Source organism: Vanacampus margaritifer, chromosome 1, assembly GCF_051991255.1.
Source record: "Vanacampus margaritifer isolate UIUO_Vmar chromosome 1, RoL_Vmar_1.0, whole genome shotgun sequence".
Classification (NCBI taxonomy): domain Eukaryota; kingdom Metazoa; phylum Chordata; class Actinopteri; order Syngnathiformes; family Syngnathidae; genus Vanacampus; species Vanacampus margaritifer.
The window spans coordinates 5272923-5291493 of NC_135432.1; the positions used below are offsets into that span (position 1 = coordinate 5272923).

At 38.3% G+C, this 18571-nt stretch overlaps 1 protein-coding gene across 1 annotated transcript in view; it reads left to right on the top strand.

Annotated features, from left to right (window-relative positions):
• The first annotated feature begins 450 nt into the window (after positions 1 to 450).
• The window catches only part of camkvl (CaM kinase-like vesicle-associated, like), a 47575-nt gene continuing 29454 nt past the window's right edge, over positions 451 to 18571 (top strand). Inside the window, exon 1 of the mRNA XM_077546630.1 lies at positions 451 to 871. The gene's annotated coding sequence lies outside the window, so the exon portion shown is untranslated. The remainder of the gene's footprint in view (positions 872 to 18571) is intronic.

Genomic DNA, 18571 nt, shown 5'->3' on the forward strand with positions numbered 1-18571 from the left:
TTTTAAATTAACACACAAATTTTAACACCCCTAATAAAAACACAACTATACTGCTTCTCTAGTTTCCACATAATCTGAGAAAACATACGCTTGAACCCAGGCGTTAGTTCCTGCGTCATTACAGTAGCCATCTGTCAGCAGGCACACCGCCTTGGCTATGTTTACACGGTCACATACACTGAACATCACATGCCAAACACCTCACCCGTGACCCTTGTGACCCCTCCTAACGCACGACGGGTCACCAGGCTACCGCATGATGCCTTACATTCACATTATCAATAACGGAAGTGGAAGATTTTCATTGTCTCTCTATTTTCCCCCCTCCATCTTTGCCCACGTAGTAGTGGCGCTCATCTGCCAAACACTGATGTCATTGTCCAACAGCGCATGAGATAAAATGATGAACGTTTAAAGCATAATCCCACAGTTTAATCCAAACTCCTCTGATGTGCCTACACAGAGAGACTATTTGTTTGGCCGTATAACATGCAAGTTTTAGACTGGGATGGAGCGGGACACATTTGGGCATGTTGCGCTTCAATCAGCTTGGAACGGTGATCTCACATGAAAGATGATTTCTTTCTCAGTGAGTGAGTGAGTGAGTGAGTGTGGAGTTGGTGAGTGGAGCAGGGAGGGCTGGCAGTCAGAAAGGAGCAAAGTAATTCTTCCCAGCCAAAGCGCAGACGGTGGTGCTGGAGCAGGAGCTGCAGTTGCATCTCTTCTCTCCTCCTCTGCGCTCTCGACTGCTGGCATTTTCTGCTCATCGTCTGTTGCCCTCTCAAGTCCAGACAGATCCACTCTTCCCGTTTTGGATAGTTTGGCTGCAAACGTGCGCACCCACACTTCTCCAGAGACGCCACAACTCAAGGTAAGAACTCACTGGCGCATGATGAACGCCTTTACGGACGCTGTCGCACTCTAGCAGGCAGCATGTGGGGAATATCGAAGAAAGGTTTTTGTCATGATCATGCTGATGGTGATGAAGGGAGTGGTGGTGTATGGCAATATCAAATTGTGCTTTGCTATAAGCAAACTTGTTGATTTGCATGTCATTTACATCATGCATATGATACTCATAATATGAAGCTATAGTTTTTTTGAGTTTCCGTTGAATATATACACATTTTCTTTTCTGAGGTGGATGGAGAATAAAACAATCCTTTCCGGTTGTGTGCACTTTTGAGCGCTTTACTCGCTCCATCCTGGGATCTGTTGACTGAAGGCTTATGTGGAATCAAGGCAGATGCTCCGGGGTTTTAAGTGCACATTTGAAATAACTGCAAGCAGCCAGTTCAGATTGCTGAGAGGGAGGAGGGAGTGTGCTCTAAAGTATGATCTCTGCGTTAAGTGCCATCACCATCATTTCTAATTGCATTTGTTTGAAATAATCATGATTTGTTCGTTGTTGTTCAGTCGGTGAGCAATTTTTTGTGAGCACCAGATAAGAATATACAACAACTAGGAAAGTAAGGATGACAAAAAGGACTGGTCAGGAAAAGAGTGAGTGTTGATTCTCATCCATCTCCTCACTGCCCCACAGTTTGCAGGGGCAGTATTTTACATTTGAAATCATCTCCAGAGACCTCATTTAGAGTTCGTAGAATGCCTTCAGCCTAAAGGGGAAAAGGCTTTCAAACAGGATATGTTTGTCATTTTCTTGTGTTCACTTTTTAATGGCTAAAAAAAAAAAAAGGCTGTGCACACAGAATGGATTGCAGCCCAGGTTATAACCTACATTGGTAGTTGCATGCATTGTTTAAAAAAAATAATCATTAGATTTATGTTTAGCATATATAGAATATACAATGTAAACAGCAGAAGCCCCAGAATTGAGCCCTGTAGAACACCATACATGTGAATTAATATTGCACATATTTGTCCAACCACTTTCTTTTTTTTTGCTTGACATCATTAGTATGACGGGATTACAATAACAAAGAAATCACACGACGTACCATCACAACAGCCACAAGTCGCATGTGTGTCTTGACCGCCACAAACACCTGACTCACCGAACCCCTGGGGTTCCATCAAACCCAGGTTGAGAACCACTGTTCTAAACCAATGCAAAATATGACTAAAACAAATTGGTAGTCTCCAATAGTGATCATTTTAAAAACTGAATTATTTTAATTGATGTATTGATACACATATTCATCTTTATGATGCATTCATGTAGTTTTCAGAAGACTGTTAAATAAATCTATTTGAATTATGTTTGGTAGGAAAGTTGAGCCATAGGCTGTATTTTGGTGCAGATCTCCATGCAGGTGTGAGGCTTGCTTTATATTAGCTTTTCCATTCTGAAGTGCTGAACTGGTGACCTTGCTGAGCGAGAAAAAGCTTCAGCGTGTGTTTCATGGCCATCTATTCATATGTGATTTTTCTGCAGATATTTATTTGCACAGCTTTCTCACTTTTGCCATGCAAGTCATTTAAAAAAAAAAAACTAATTAAATGAGCTGCCTCTTTTTATGTTGATTTAATTTAACAGATTTGATTGAAAAACAGGGAAACATAAGCATGGTGTATAACCAGTAACATTACTAGCATCGCTTCTACCCTATTGTAGTGTGATAAAGGGATTTTTTTTAAATTAAAAGTATGAAATATAGCAACATTACACCTACAAAAATATAAAACATGAACATTACTATCATTTAAATTATTCAGTGCAGGATCAGGACAGTGCCGCATATGTGGTTCTGGCCAAGCAGATAAATAACATTTGAACAGATTTATGATTTCATCAATAGGAGATCTAACAGCAAGCTGTGTGTAGGTGCTCTATAGACATCAATATCTCATTATTGTGTAATGCGGCACAAATGCAGTTACAAATACATTTTTTAAAAGCCCTCTGATTTTGGTCTAGTACAATGTTAACGTTAAGGGGAGTGGGATATGAGTAAACAAACAGCTTGCTTTTTTTTCCCACACACCCATGTTAGATAAGTGTCTGCTTTAGGATATGCTGGAAGCCCGGCATATGTTTCCACAAACTTAATTTGGTGCCGGAGGTTCCTTATGTCCATATTCATTTTATGCCTCCTTGCATCTCATCTGCGGCCCCTCCTCGTCCAGCTGAGTCCCTTGACTTATAACCCCACCTCTTATCCTTTTTTTTTTTTATCTAAAATTACACAACATTTTTGGTGCTGCAACATTTACTGCAGGAATATATATATATATATATATATATATATATATATATATATATATATATATATATATATATATTTTTTTTTTTTTAATTATTATCATTATTATTATTTTTATTATTATTTATTTATTTATTTATTTTTTTGTATTATTATTATTTTATTTTATTTTTTTCCAAGAAGTGGGCAGCAGGTAGACAGAGATTCAGGAGCAAACCTGAACCGGGGAAAAATGACGTGAAAAAAATAAGTTAGGAGGGCAGTAAACACAAAAATTAAGCATTTTCAAAGTTACAAATACTGTAGACATGATGATGACACCTTGCTGGTTTTATTGGAGATGCCTGGGAAGAGTTGTGGATTGCGACACAGTTTATCAGTGATGCTAGCAGATGATATCCACCCACTGGCCAACTGATTCTTAATCATCCGTTTTTTTCCATTCAAAGCCTGAGCGGCGCTTAAATTGGCCTGTGTGCAAGACCGCAGTTCTTGTTTTTTTGGGGACTGCATTTATACACGTCCTCACTCCTTACTGAACAGCCATTCCATCTCTGAAGTAGAAGAGTCTTATCATATTAGATTGAGTAGTATACTGTATAACTGTTAATGACATGCGCTCCATATTTTCTAAAATGAAATCAAATGAAAGGCAGAGAAATGTAGACAAGAGATCTGTCTCAAATAATGATGGTGGGAACTAAAAATGGATTTGATTGTGCTCAAAATGTTGGCAGACAGTCAAGTAAAAAGGTCAAAGGGAGCAGGTATGGAACAGCAAGGAGCAGACAGGACTAAAGGAAAAATAAAAACAGCATTCAGGCAAGAGGCCAGACAATGAGCTGATTGGCAGACTAATGAGACCAAGTGAAACCAGTGACCAGCTCAAATAGACGAGCGTGCACACATTTTCAAAGTCATTAATGTCATTCATTCTCACACAATAGCACAAATAAGAAAACATTTTTTTTTTTCGAAACTCCACGACCCGAGTGAGGATAAGGGGTATAGAAGATGGATGGATGAGTCCTTTAATAAAACCAAGCTGTTGTGAAAGCTGAAAATGCAAGCTTGTGTTTAAAGTTGTGCATCCGACCCATGCACTGGGCACTCATAAACCGCCACAACATGGAAAAGAAGATGCAAAACTCATGAATTCTTCATGAAATCTTGTGTTGCACATTTGTATATACAGACGCTCCCCACCTTACGAACGAGTTACGTTCCGGACGATCGTTCGTAAGGTGAATTTGTTCGTAAGTTGCTTCAGTGCTATATTTTGTATTATAATTTATGTTTAAAGCCTATATAAGTATATTGAAGGTTTATATAAGTATGTTTAAGGCTTGTACAAGTAACCTGCATTGGTTTGTACTGAAAAAAACGTAATAAAATGGAGAGAATACGTACAGTACTGTACTGTACTACGTATGTTAGAGAGAGAGAGACAAACACACACAGTATGTACATGTACGTAATAAGATAAATAAAATGAAGTTTAACTTACTTTTGGAAGATGTACTCGATGCTTAAGGAGATGATGGAGGAGGAGGAAGGGGAGGATTTTATATCATGAGAGATTCTTCGTCGTCGCTGGAATCGGCTTCAAAAGTTATTTCCTGCTTCCTGGGGACCGGCGTTTCTTCCTCCTCCTCCTCCTCGCCACGTTGCTCAGCCTCCAATGAGCTCTCACAGCGCCAATCGTCGGTATTAGCGGCGGAAAGAAGCACTACGCGCAATACAAAATCGAACTTACAGCATTTCTTTCCGAACATTTTTCGACATACTGTACGCGCAGAAATGTTCGCATGTACCGTTGTTCGTAACACGAATGTTCGTAAGTAGGGGAGCGTCTGTATACTGTATTCAGGCGGCCACAGTTTACCCGACTTCCTTTGTCCTGCTATTGTATTTATACATTTCACATGTCCACGGTCCACTTCTTTTAAACAACCAGCTTCTTTTGTCTCCGAATTATTAGGAAGCAATTGATTTAATAGTTTTTTTTTTTTTCCCAGGCACATGATAGCCTTTATGATCAATCTGTGTATCAAACTAATACAACATAAGAACATATTAATTTTCATAGTTCAAATATTCACTCACAGATCTGTCGTTGGAAAGCCAATGTGTAAGCAAAAGGGGGGGAAAAGCAAGAAAAAAAAGACGGTCTTTCTTGTAATTACTGTCTCCTGTCTTCCTCCAAAGTGGCGGGTGGAAAGCAGCTTAATCATTCACATGAAAGATGTGTTGTTCTGCACTTGTTTTATAAGACAATACCGAATTAACCAGAATTCAAGGCCTTGTACATACAGTATATATGTGGGGAGAAGCTATGAATTATTGATGAGATATTCAAACCTTGTGGCTCTGTAGTGGCACGGGAGCGAGAGAAGCAATTAGAAGTGGAATATAGGAAATAATAGATTGGATGAAAAGAAAAAGAAAAACAGATAAAAGGTGTTAATCAATGAAATACCGTCGCCATCAATCATCTCTCAGCTGACTACTTTTAGTCTATTTTGCTGGATCCCTCTGCCTTGTTTTCTTGCTGCATTGCTTGTGAATGTACAATTTAGGCTATGGTAGCCTTTCTAGGAAAGAAAAATGTTGGAATTGCAGAAAGACAGTGTCTTACTGTTTCTCAAATTGCTGTGTGGAGGTCCAACTGACTCAACTGGGGGCCAATTTCCCATGTTTTGTCTTTTGGGGTTCCGTCGTATGCTGGCCCAAATGATAAAGTGGTGGGGAGAACTAACAAAACCCATGACACATCTACCTGAGCACAGTAATGGAGGGGGTTATTGCAGCGGTTACTTTCCAGACCACCTCCCCAATAAGTGAAATCTCTTGAGCCCATAATTTTCCTGGAGGTCTGTAAAAACACATTTAAATTAATATAGCCACATTTAAATACATAATAAATCCCCCTGTGTGTTCTGTAAACACATCCAACTTTTTCACAAACTAGCAAACTTATCATCTCACAATAATATAATAATAATAAAATAATAATAAAATAAATCCTACTCAGAGATGTAAATGATCAAATGAACCTACAGCCGTCGCTTTCTGTAGGCCTAAAAAGCAGGATTACTGCAGCTGACATTGGATACGTTTTCAATGAAAATTTGACTGTGCTTAAACACTTCCTCTTTCGTTCTTCATTCTTCAATTTTTAACAATGCCATCTTGTGGTCAGGAGTGGAGAAACACCTACAAATTTAAGACACTACATGAAACAATGGACCAGGAACTACAGAACCCACAATGGAGGTTCAACTCAATTCAACATAACTTTATTTATCCCCTAGAAATAGGATTTAAAGAGAATAAAAAGTTTAAATGAATATACACGCAAGATAAAAATATACAATATAAATATACAATCTCAATACTGCATTACTACTTATTGGGGGAAAAAATAGGTTAGGGTAATTCGAATTTATGTGTGATCGTCAACTACTATCTCATTACCTGAACAGTAGAATAGATTCTTGTTTGGCCCTCAGCGCAAGCTAGGAGCGCTTATGCAACACCCCAAGCTGTTGTAATGATGGATCCAACGTGGCACTGGCTTATCAGTCCCTCAACTGCCGCTCACCATCCGATCATGACTAAGGATGCCAAAATAAAGAATCTGACCCCTGCTTTAAATAAACGGCTAATTGCACGTGTTTTTGTTTTGTTTGTTTTTTTAATTAAAATGTCATAACTAAATGGAATGATTAAACGTATGAGTGAGGTTGATTGGCAATAACTTTCTTTATTGTTGTTTGATTAGTCGGTAGGTTCAATGGCCAGCATTGCCGTGTCTTGAGTGATTCGATTTCAAGAAGCAGATCGGAAAGCGAAAGGTTCTGGGCTAGAAACGGGTCAGTTGAAAGGATGCAAACGAGACGAGAAGAGAAAAGGAACAACAACAGGTTTGAACTGGTCCGTGTTTATTGGCTGTGCTGGTCATAAAGGACTTTGGGTGCTCACATTATGCAAACCAGGCTATGCTACAGGTGAATGATGACTGCTGTGTCGATGCTCTCGTTCTCATCGTTCCTCGCTCTCAGGATGGATGAGTTTAATACGTAAGTGCTTCACAACAACGGCAGTTTTCCTCACCGTGGTGCATTTTTCACTCCGGCTAACTCGAGAGAAAAAAGACTAAAGCCTTGATCCCTTGTCCACCTCTAAACCGATTGCTGAACTTGACCTTTGGCTTTTTTTTTTCTCCCTCTTTTCATCCTTCTCTCTTCACCTTGCTGCAGAGTGCTTCTCATTAATGGATTAATGCATCGACTCATTTACAAGAGACGAGAACATAGTGAAAGATATTGACAAGGATGGAGGATGTGCTTTCAAGCACTGCAGTCCGGATAATCACACATGTAATCTCTGAGCTATACAGCATAGGGGGCAAACAGACTAGTCAACAATGTGGATTATAGCGTGAAGTCGATTAATTACCAATCGTGTTTTGGCATTAACAACACAAAATGCTTCATTGAAATATGACAGACGGCTTCCTACAGTATAACAGTGAAAAGATAGACAGTATTACGGAAGCGTCTAATTTGAGGGCAAAACGAAGACAAGCTGTGGTTGGTCAATCAATAATATGTATCGGTTGAATTAAAGTCGCTAACTGGTGTGATGAAGTAGCACCTTACACTTAAAGGGGAAGTCAACCCAAAAAGAATTATTAACAGTAATATGTTATATATATGACCTCACACATGACATTCTGATTAAGGCTACGTTCACACTAGCGGCAAATGCGACCCAGATCGGCTTTTTTTATGCAAACATGCGACCTCTATCTGACTATTTTATGACAGTCTGAATGCCTCAAATCAGATTTTTTCATATCCGACCTGGGTCGATTTCATATGTGGTCCTAGATCCGACCTCTACGTCGTCAAAAGTCCAAAATTTCAGACTCCAAATCACATTTCAAAAATCACAGTTGCTCATGTCTCAGGTAACATCCAATCACAGCTCAGCTTCAGAAAACAGGTGAGCTGTGATTGGTCGCTGCCTGAGCCCAGAGCAACTATGATGTCATCTTAAATCGACAGCAGGTGGCAAAATGGCCTATCTCCTGAGATAGACAAAAACGGCTGGATTTTGCTTCATAACTCATATTCCACAAATGTAATATTAATCGGAATGTCATGTTTAGACTAGTGAGGTCACACATTATTGTCAAGAAATGTTTTAGGTTGACTTCCACTTTAACTCATTCACTGCCATTGGCGGCTATAGACGTCAAAAATTCATTTGAACTATTTCTATTAGTTTCACATTTTTTCCACTTTTGTTAACAAGAGTATGAAAACCCAGGAAAAAAATGTATTGTACATTTAGAACAGATGTAGAAATTTAAGTAATTAAACACAAACGAAAATATAAAAAAATGAGAGGCGTCAGACGATTACATTTTTTTACGGCTATAGACGTCAAAAATTCATTTGAACTATTTCTATTAGTTTCACATTTTTTCCACTTTTGTTAACAAGAGTATGAAAACCCAGGAAAAAAATGTATTGTACATTTAGAACAGATGTAGAAATTTAAGTAATTAAACACAAAAGAAAATATAAAAAAAATGAGAGGCGTCAGACGATTACATTTTTTAATTGTAATTAATCGCATGACTTCAATAGTTAACTCATGACTAATCACATTTTATATCTGTTCTCAATGTACAATACATTTTTTTGTAGGTTTTCATACTCTTGTTAACAAAAGTGGAAAAAAAACTAATGGCAGTGAATGAGTTAACGTCAAGTAACAAACGTCTAATGGATAATCCGCTCTTTTAGTATTTTGTGGACTGAACTGGAGAAGGCCGCTGCGTTAACAAGATGCCAAGAAAGGCAGCTAAATGGGAGAAAAGCTGGAGCATGCTCTGCTTTTGCTCTGACCTGGTTCCAGTTAATCCGCCCACTTTACACGATGAACATTACCTCCACACTGTATTTATAGAGCCATTTGCTGTGTGTTTCTCCCGTGTCAGCCTGCCTGTATGGATTCCTCACAATATTTCCAGGTAGCCTTTTGTCACAATAAAGCAGGTTATCTTCCAAAGGAACACAATAGATTCGATAATAGAGTTTCCACAGGACATTACAACTCATTTGCATGTCTGCAAGGAAAATAACTCCCCACAAATATTCATTCAGGAGTTTCGTTGTATGCAGCTCTAAGTGTGTTTCAGTAATCACACTGGGCCTTTTCAGATTTTGATTTGATTTTAGACAGTTTGAGAAAAGGCAAGTAAACACAAACTTATTTAGAGTAGACACTGTGGGGCATTAGGAGTATAGTAATAAAAATAGCTCTCACGGCTGCCACGCTTGATTCATTTTCAAGTGTCATCGGGGATATTTGTTCATCCTCCAGATTTGTGAGGTCAGAGGCGGCTCACAATCTGTTCCAGTTCATCCCAAAGGTTTATTGTCTAAGTATAGAAATGGCGTAAGATGTCTTTCTATGGGTCGAGCCCAACCCTCGTTTTATTAATTAATTTAATGATCAAAAGACAAAAATTACTTTCATCCCTGCACTGTCGAGTCATTTTTTAGTACTTTGATGAGTCAGGGGTAAAACCAGATATGCGGCGTGAGTGTGAATACGTATGGACATCCGACTCCTCTGGGAATTGGTTTCCGGCAAATCTCCATTTCAAGATGGAAGGCCATCATTATTTAATGATGAATTTTTCCCCTCTCCCACAGCTGGTAACCCTGCAGAGAATTCAAGCTCCACAGGTACACTGGATGCTATAAGTATACGCTACAAAAGTACACTTTCCAAAAATAGAAAGGGCGCTTACAGTCCTCCACTCAGCTTCTTTACGAGACCTTTATTTTGAAATAATCTTCAGCCTCATGACTCCTTTTTTTTTTTTTCCTGGAGAAAAGCCTCATGACTCCTATCCCAAACTTTGATAAATGCTGCTTTCTCATCCTAATTTTTTTCCCCTCTTCTTTCCATCACCAAAGACGAAGGTTAGTTCTCAATCATTGTGAATGCAATATTTCAAAAAAAAACGAAATACTTCTTCTAGCTTGGGCTGATCAACTTCCAAAGAGCCGTTCTTACTTTTGATTCCTCCGTGCCCTTTGCGTCTGTCATCCTCACGGCTTCGGCTGTCTCTCATTCTTCTTCCTCTTTGTCAACTTCATCTCCATCTTATTCTCTCCTCTGATCACACGTCATCGTCTGACGCCGCGGCCCGTTCGTCATCGTTCTAGGCTGTTTTATTCCTCTTTCTGCTTCTCACTTGGCCCATCACACATGCACCTGAAATGCTGTTAAACAGGATTTTGTATATTGTAAAAACTTGGTTCATGTCTGTGGTCCTAAATTTCACTGTACATCTCAAAGAACGCTATTTTTGCAGTTTGATGTCGCACATTCAATTGTATCGCTTAAACTGAAACGAAAAGTCATTCTGATTTTCATCCCCGCTGATGTACTTTGCCCAACAGACCGGTTTTTGTGAGGTAAAAATAGCCTTCGTTTTTAACTTTTGGACCACCATTGGGGAGGGTGAAAATAAAAAAAAAGGTGCCCAAGAACGTCGTAAAAAAACACACACACACGCAAATGTTGCACATTAGCGAGTATGTGGTGTTTCTCACAATATTCTTTTCATCATTTTGTCTGAGAGTCCGCCATCGTGCATGTTTTGTAGTTTTTATTTGATTTCATTTTTATTGTGCTACGAGATCACCAATCATTGTCTCATTGGTTAAGATAGATATTGCTGTTTTAATAGCATTTCTGATGGGCTCGGCGGGCAGTAAATTTATCAAACTAATTATGATATTGTAATATAATGTGCACATTTTCAGTGTGTGAAAAGCCACAGAAGTAAAGAATGTTTTTTCCACTATTTTTTATTTTCAACCGCTTTGCTGAGTCACAAAACGGCACGATAAAGCTACAGGACCCACGGACGGATCATGTACAGCAATATTTTGACACGACCAACATAGAAACACGTAGAAACACACCACTGCGCTGAATGTAGCTTTGATTAGTGGGAGCCTTGCTTGTGTTTCTCATCAATGAGCGGGTCCCATTTTGAGAAATACGATACACAAAATGTGTTTTCGTATGTTGAGGCATGTTGCCATTGCAGAAAATTTTGCTTAACAGAGATAAGATGTTGGAAATGAAATGAAAGCAAGGTATTCAGTGCTTTTTGACAGTTTTGACGGATTCATTAGCTCATTTGCGAGCCTGTCGGCAGATATTACGCAGATGGTTTTGGTGTGTGAGAATTTGAACCAGAAGTGATAAACCCGTATTTTTCACTTTTTCACGCAAAGTTCTCCAAAGATGTTTTTTTTTTTTTATATATATATAATTTTGTTTGCAGACTTACGGAAGTCCTGTTTTTTTTTTACTAATTTTTGGGGGGAGCTTTGTTTTTTGGCGTATTTTTTTCTTTTTTATTGAATATTTTTCCCCTGTTTTTTGAATATTTTTTTTGTTTAAAAAAATCCTCTGTTTTTCTGAATATTTTTTTTCTGTTTTTCTGAGTAATTTTTTTCTGTTTTTCTGAGTAATTTTTCCCTGTTTTATAAAATTATTTTTCTGTTTTTCTGAATATTTTTTCTGTTTTTTCTGAATATTTTTTAAAAAGGTTTTCCCTCAGAGATTAGAGAACAAACCACAGTACAGTATACACATTCATTGTTTATTGAGAGCTAATAAGTAAACATGACTATCTTATTGCATATGGAGGTATGCGGGAAAGTGTCTGCTTCCGCTATTAGCGAGTCTGCAACAAGTCACTTGGAGTTCAGAGGTAAAAAAAATAAATAAAAATACTCAGAAAAACAGAACACCAGCTCTGTTTTTCGTTAAAAAAAAACAGTTTTTTGAAATATATATTTTTAATTTTTTTCCCTGTTTTTCTGAGTATTTTTTCCTCCTGTTTTTCTGAATAATTTTCTTCAGCCTGTTTTTCCGAAAAAAAATTTGACCGAAAAAAAAAAATTCAGTAAAACAGGAAAAAATATTCAGAAAAACTGAAAATTTAAAAAAAATACTCAAAAAAACAAAGCTCCCCCCCAAAATTAGTCAGAAAAACAGGAGGGTTTTTTTTTTTTCAAATGAATGCAATACGCTTCCGTACAGACTTGTGACCTTACGAAGATGAGCAGCACGTAAAAGGAGCAGGCCCTTGAGTTTTCTAATAAAAAATATTATTTTTGTTCAGTCTCTGTGCGGCCTGTACCAAATGTGCCATGGACCGGAGCTGTATGCAAAACTGTCAGTGTCAAAACTGTGCAGGTGTTCCTAACGTTGTGTATTGTATCCAGAATTACATTGATTCTAACCACAAAGACTTCTAAGAAATGTACTGTTAACACGGCGTTCAATAAAGGTTCACTCCAAATAGTAAATGAGCGCACACATCAACAAAGGCTCACAGGCATTTCTCTTCCCCATGAATCATTTATATGGGGTGCAGGCTCTATTTTATCGGCGCCATTCCACACCTCCAGTTCGTTTCATCTCAGAAATATGATTGCTCATCTTTTCACAAATCATAATTATTGCCTACATGTGAAATCTGCTCTCAAATATTCAAGAGGTCATCATCGGCTGTCATTCCACGACGATTGTTCTTCTGTGACATCGTCACCCTCTTCTTCCGATTGGATCACATGTTTTTGGAGTTTTTCGTAATACAATGCAGGCAGGTGGAGACGTTTGAAGTGAGGTTCTATTGCATGACATCCACAGTTAATATTTCATAGTATACTACTCAACGGCATGCTACTCAGGAGCGCAGCTTGGGGCCTGCAGGCTAATTCCATCATGGTGACACGCACTGTGTCCCTCCTTAACATGTAAATCTATTTGTTGCACATAAAGGAGTCTTAAGGAACAAAACACTCCCAGTCAGATGACACAATACTATTAAAATGTATTTCTATTTCTGGCCAACTGAATGGTGTGTGCATATCCTGATGGTTAGGTGTGTTTAATTCAATAGGAAACAGCGTAATGCATAATGGATTCACTGAAATTGTATAATCCACTTTATATGACATCAGATGGATGCGCCAACATATTCGCATTCAAGTTGATAGCTATGAGGAGAGTAGTCATTCCTGTGACCGTTATTCCCTTGTTCTCATCTTCCTTACAGCTCCTTGACTTTCTTTATGATCTTGTTTTTTTTTGTCTTCCCTTAACCCTCCCATGCTCTGCTTTCCTCACTCTAACTTTCCCACGAGACCAGATGTCCTAATTTATTTCTTAAGACTTCAGCGGCATCACTAAAATCACCCGCGCAATCAAAGGGGTGGGTGCCGACGTACAGTAGAAGTGCATATAACACACTATAAGGAGCCCAAGGTGGTTTCTACATCATGTTGGATGTTGCTCGTGCACATGAGACTGAAGCCGAAGTACAGCTATGTCCTCTTACGCTTACAAACTCACTGACAGAATATTAAAAAAAACAAGTCTTATAGAAAATTGACTTTGTGGTCATTTGAAAATCTTTTCTAGCTTGTAATAATGTCTTGCGTCTAAATATCTTCATGTAAAACATTTTATTTTTTTATTTATTTTTTATTTATTTTTTTCTGGAGAGCTCAGAATTGATCATTCGGTAATTTTACCGATTTGACATGTCATCATCATTGCTCTCCTTTTTTTTTATATATATATATATATATATATATATATATATATATATATATATATATATATATATTTTTGTATTTTTATTTTTTTTTGTATGTGGGTGCTAAAACATTTTAAATACAACAACAAAGATGACCTATATATGTTTTCTTATTGCGATTCATTATTATTAAATATACTGGAAATGATTCGTTTTGCAACAAAAAAAAATAGATTTGGTGGTTTAATATTGCAAAAGATGCTACTTCAGAAAGGTTTTTTTTTGTCTTTTTAGTCAAACAAATAATGATGAATTATCTGTGCTAATGCTGAACTAGCGAAATACATTTGCGTAAAACTAGAAACAAAATAAGTCTACTGCACTTTAAAGTAGCCTATCAATTTTTCTTAAATCATTACATCATTAGCTTTCTACACATGAATGGGGCAGCATGTTGGTGAGATAATGAGCTGCAACGTTTCAAGAATTAAGTAATTTAACATGACTAACATGTTTGCCTGATGACCAAATGTTTACTTTTTGGACCGAAACAGAACAGGAACAGGACAGATGCTGTACCATAATCCTAGGATACTGTACGACTGCAAATTGCTCTATTAAAAAAAAAAAAAAAGGTATCAATGGAATCTTATTTACCCAAAATCAACATGTTTGTATGTACAGTATACATTGTGCTGAACAAATATATTAGAGCACTCATCATTAGAAGCCAAGTGGTGTAAGGCACCGATGCAATAGTTGGAAATAACAAGGATCATCTACGTCAAGTCACTTCAACGCCTGGATATAGAGGAAGTACAGCCATGGGGACAGGCAAACAAACCCCGTAGACAAGAACAGCATATGTCCGCTATTAACTCATTCACTGCCATTGACGGCTATAGACGTCAAAAATGAATTTGAACTATTTCTATTAGTTTAAAAAAAATCCACTTTTGATAGCAAGAGTATGGAAACCTAGAAAAAAAATTGTAGATTTAGAGCAGATATAAAATGTGTGATTAATCATGAGTTAACTATGAAGTCATGCGATTAATTACAATTTAAAATTTTAATCGTGTCAGGTGATTACATTTTTTTATTGTAATTAATCGCATGACTTCACTAGTTAACTCAATTAATTAAACAAATTATATCTGTTCTGTACAATAAAAAAATATGTTTTCATACATGTTAACAAAAATAGAAAAAAATGGTAAACTAATAGAAATAGTTCAAATGAATTTTTGACGTCGATAGCCGTCAATGGCAGTGAATGAGTTCATGTTTGTTTAATGATGTGTGAGTGAATACTGGAAAATACGTTTCCTGTTCAGGAATGCAAGTAAACTAGACGGCTGGATCGGGATCAGACAATATTTAGCATTTTATGCAAAATCGGTGATCAATTGTAATCTTAATTTGCCTGATCGATCAACCATTGGCTGTGCGATTAAGACATTGCATGTTATATTTAATGTATATCAACATTTTTGCTGATTTTTTTGTAATGTTTTCATCGTTGGTCACAGATTGATGAGCGGCGGAAAAATCCTGATCATATAAAGCCTATAAATAACTATCATTTCATATCAGAATTTTCTTTTCCCCCTAAATCAGTGAATGAAAATGCATTGGGTTAAAGAGCTTCCTCACAGATATGCAGTATGGAAAGGATTTCGGCAATTACCACTGCAGTTAATTTTACATTGGATGTCGGTCTAATAAGTGTTAAGACCTGTATATCTACAGTGGTACCTTGGCTCACGAACTTAATTGGTTCCCACAGAGAGTATGTGAGCCGAAAAGTTTGTCTTCCAAACAAGTATTTCCCATAGGAAACCATTGAAATGAGAATAATCCGTTCCCAGGTCCCCATAAAACACAATTTTCTACTAAAAAAGCCTTAAAACTACAAAAAATATACCTTATTTTATGTATAATAAATGTGCTATTGTATTGTAATTAAAGAAATACACTGTACTGTATAGTAAAGTGTTTTTATTTGCAAAACTTGCAACTTGCCTTTGTGATGGTACAGTAGTTGAAGGCTTGATGTAATGGAGTGGGAGGAAGAGGGAGGGAGGGAGGGAGTTACTGTTTGGAAGGAGAGTCCTCCAGTGTGGCTTCTCTTCTTTGCTTCTTAGGAGACTCTTTATCCTTGTTGCTGACTAAAAACCTCTTAATTGACACCTGTTGCTTTCTGAGTTGTAAGGTCTTACGAAACTGAGGCATCACATTATCATTCATCATGTTGATGATTCTCATAGTCACAGTCTTTTCTGAATGGTACTGTTCGACAAAATCCTGCACATCGCTCCACTTTGCTAACATGGTCTTGATGCTCTCACTTGATGCTGACAAACGCGCACCTCGTTCGTGTTTGTCGATGATCTCCTTCTTCTGCTCGACCGTAATTTTCTTCAATGTCTTCTTAGGCTTAACACTAGCCTTTTGTGGGGTCTTTTTCGATCCCATGGTAGCAAAAGTACACTCCAAAAGTACTCCAAAATGATCCAAAATGTCTACCGAACACAAACCACGTCCGCACTCAAACAAAGGGGGCGACGAACTGGGACGCCGTGAGCGTGCGTCAGCTTCTCGCGATTTCTCGTGTCGCGAGATTTGTTTCGTCCGCCGAAAACTAGTTCGTCAGCCGAGACAAAATGCTCACGAATTTAATGTTCGTGAGGCGAAAAGTTCGTGAGCTGAAGCGTTCGTGAGCCGAGGTACCACTGTATAATAATATAACTAAAAGAACACTCTACATAATCCGTCATAACTGTATACGTTTTTTTTAATGTCAGTCTATTATTCCAAGTGTTGCAATTTGTGGCAGATTGCTGCCCATGTAAACACAACAAATGTTTTGCGTTTCCTGAGTGTGCGTCCATACGCGCGCTCTCTATTCTCAACCACTTACAGGAGAATTCTCACGGGCCGATTTCTTGACAGTGAATGCAATCCCATACTGGAGAGCCTTTGTGCGTCTGTGCACGATAATGGCAAGAACGCACCACTTTCCACATAATTCTTCATTCCGGCGCCGCAACGTCCCCTGAATTTTTTACTGAGATCTCAAGCTCGCAATTCTTTGCAAGACGTGCGTGTGTCAGAGGAGAGTTTTATTCCGTGGTTTTATATTTTTCATGGGCAGCATGCTTGCGACCGCCTTGTTTCTGCATCACAAACTTTGCATATATAGCTTCATTGTTCAGCAGCTGCGTGCGCGAGCGAAGCGTGAAATATATGTTTTTTAATCAGCTGTGAAGAGCATATAAATGCAATAGAGAGCTCAAAGTAATAAGAGCATTATTGGATTTTATTGAAGGAGGAATTTGAGAGTTGTTATTGTATTTGTTGTCTGTAGATGAAATGGAAACTGACTGAATACATTTCAAGAATATCACAGTATCAAATGAGGCTTTTACTGTGAGCAGATCTCATCTTCATTTGTGAGATGAAATTCAAAAGGCTTGGCTAAAGAGGGAACGCGGAACTGAAGGACTCAATGAGCCATTTTCAACAGTAAAAAGTTAATATTTTTCTCCAGAGTAAATTTGATGACTTAATACATTTAAAAACTTTTCTTTTCATTTTTTCATTTGCTGTCGACTGAAGATGACATCACCTGAGCTGAGGAAGTAATTAGCGACCAATCATGCCTCGGTTTGCTGACCAAACCCAGAAAACAGGTGAGCCATGATTGGTCGTTACCTACATACCTTCAGCACAGGTCGTGTCGTCTTCAGTCGACAGCAAGTGGCAAAATGAGTTTTGAAAGGTATTAACTCTTTCACTGCCACTGACGTTAAAAGACGTCAAGTAAAAACCTACGGAGGGCCGCCAATGACGTTAAAAGACGTCATCCAATTATTTTTTTATTTTTATTTTTTGAAACGGGTGGAGGAAAGCCTTCCCCAGCCGTGTTGAAAGTTTCAAGCAGGTCTAGTGAGCCTACTGACTATTTTTGGCCCCTAGATGGCAGCAATGACTCTCTTTTGACAAGATTGGGTAGGCGTCAGCAGAAGACGTGAGGCGGGGCTAGAGTGTTGAGGGGACAATGGCTGAAGAAGCCATAATGGCGACCGGTTTGCAAGCAGCTCACGGTCGAGCCGTTTTTTTTCAAAGACGAAAAGCATCGACCAACGCTATAAAGAGCACATTGATGACGACGATGATCATCATCGATGATGACGATGGTGACTCCGAGGTTGACGGCGAAGTTGGAAGCGTTGACGCGGCGGCTATGACGACGTCATAAAAGGTTCACGGGCTAGCGATGCCAACACCGGAAAACGAGCACAACCGAGCATGCTCAGGCGGACGTTCAATCGGACGACGAAGAGTGCCCCGAGTCCAATGCATATTCATCGGAGGAGTGGGTACAGTCTGCTACTTGCTATTCCCTGGAAAAAATTCCGTCTGCACGCGAAACGGACAATGGAAAGTGATCTGTTGTGCAAACCCTGCTCCCTCTCCTTGCACGCAGGAGAGCGTTACAAAAAGAAAAACTGTATTTGAAACATCCACATAATTGTAAATAGTACCACAGTTGCACACATTTGTAAATAGCTTGCGAAATTGTTTTGTCAAATTGTTACACTGTTGAATGGAAATAAACGTATTTTGCAAACTAAAAACACTTTTTCATTGTTGGTGGTGGTGTATTACAGAAGTAAAGCACTATTTAGGTGTTTTCATCATTCATGGACAAAAAGAAGTGTACAATTCACTAGAGTGCATGAAATAA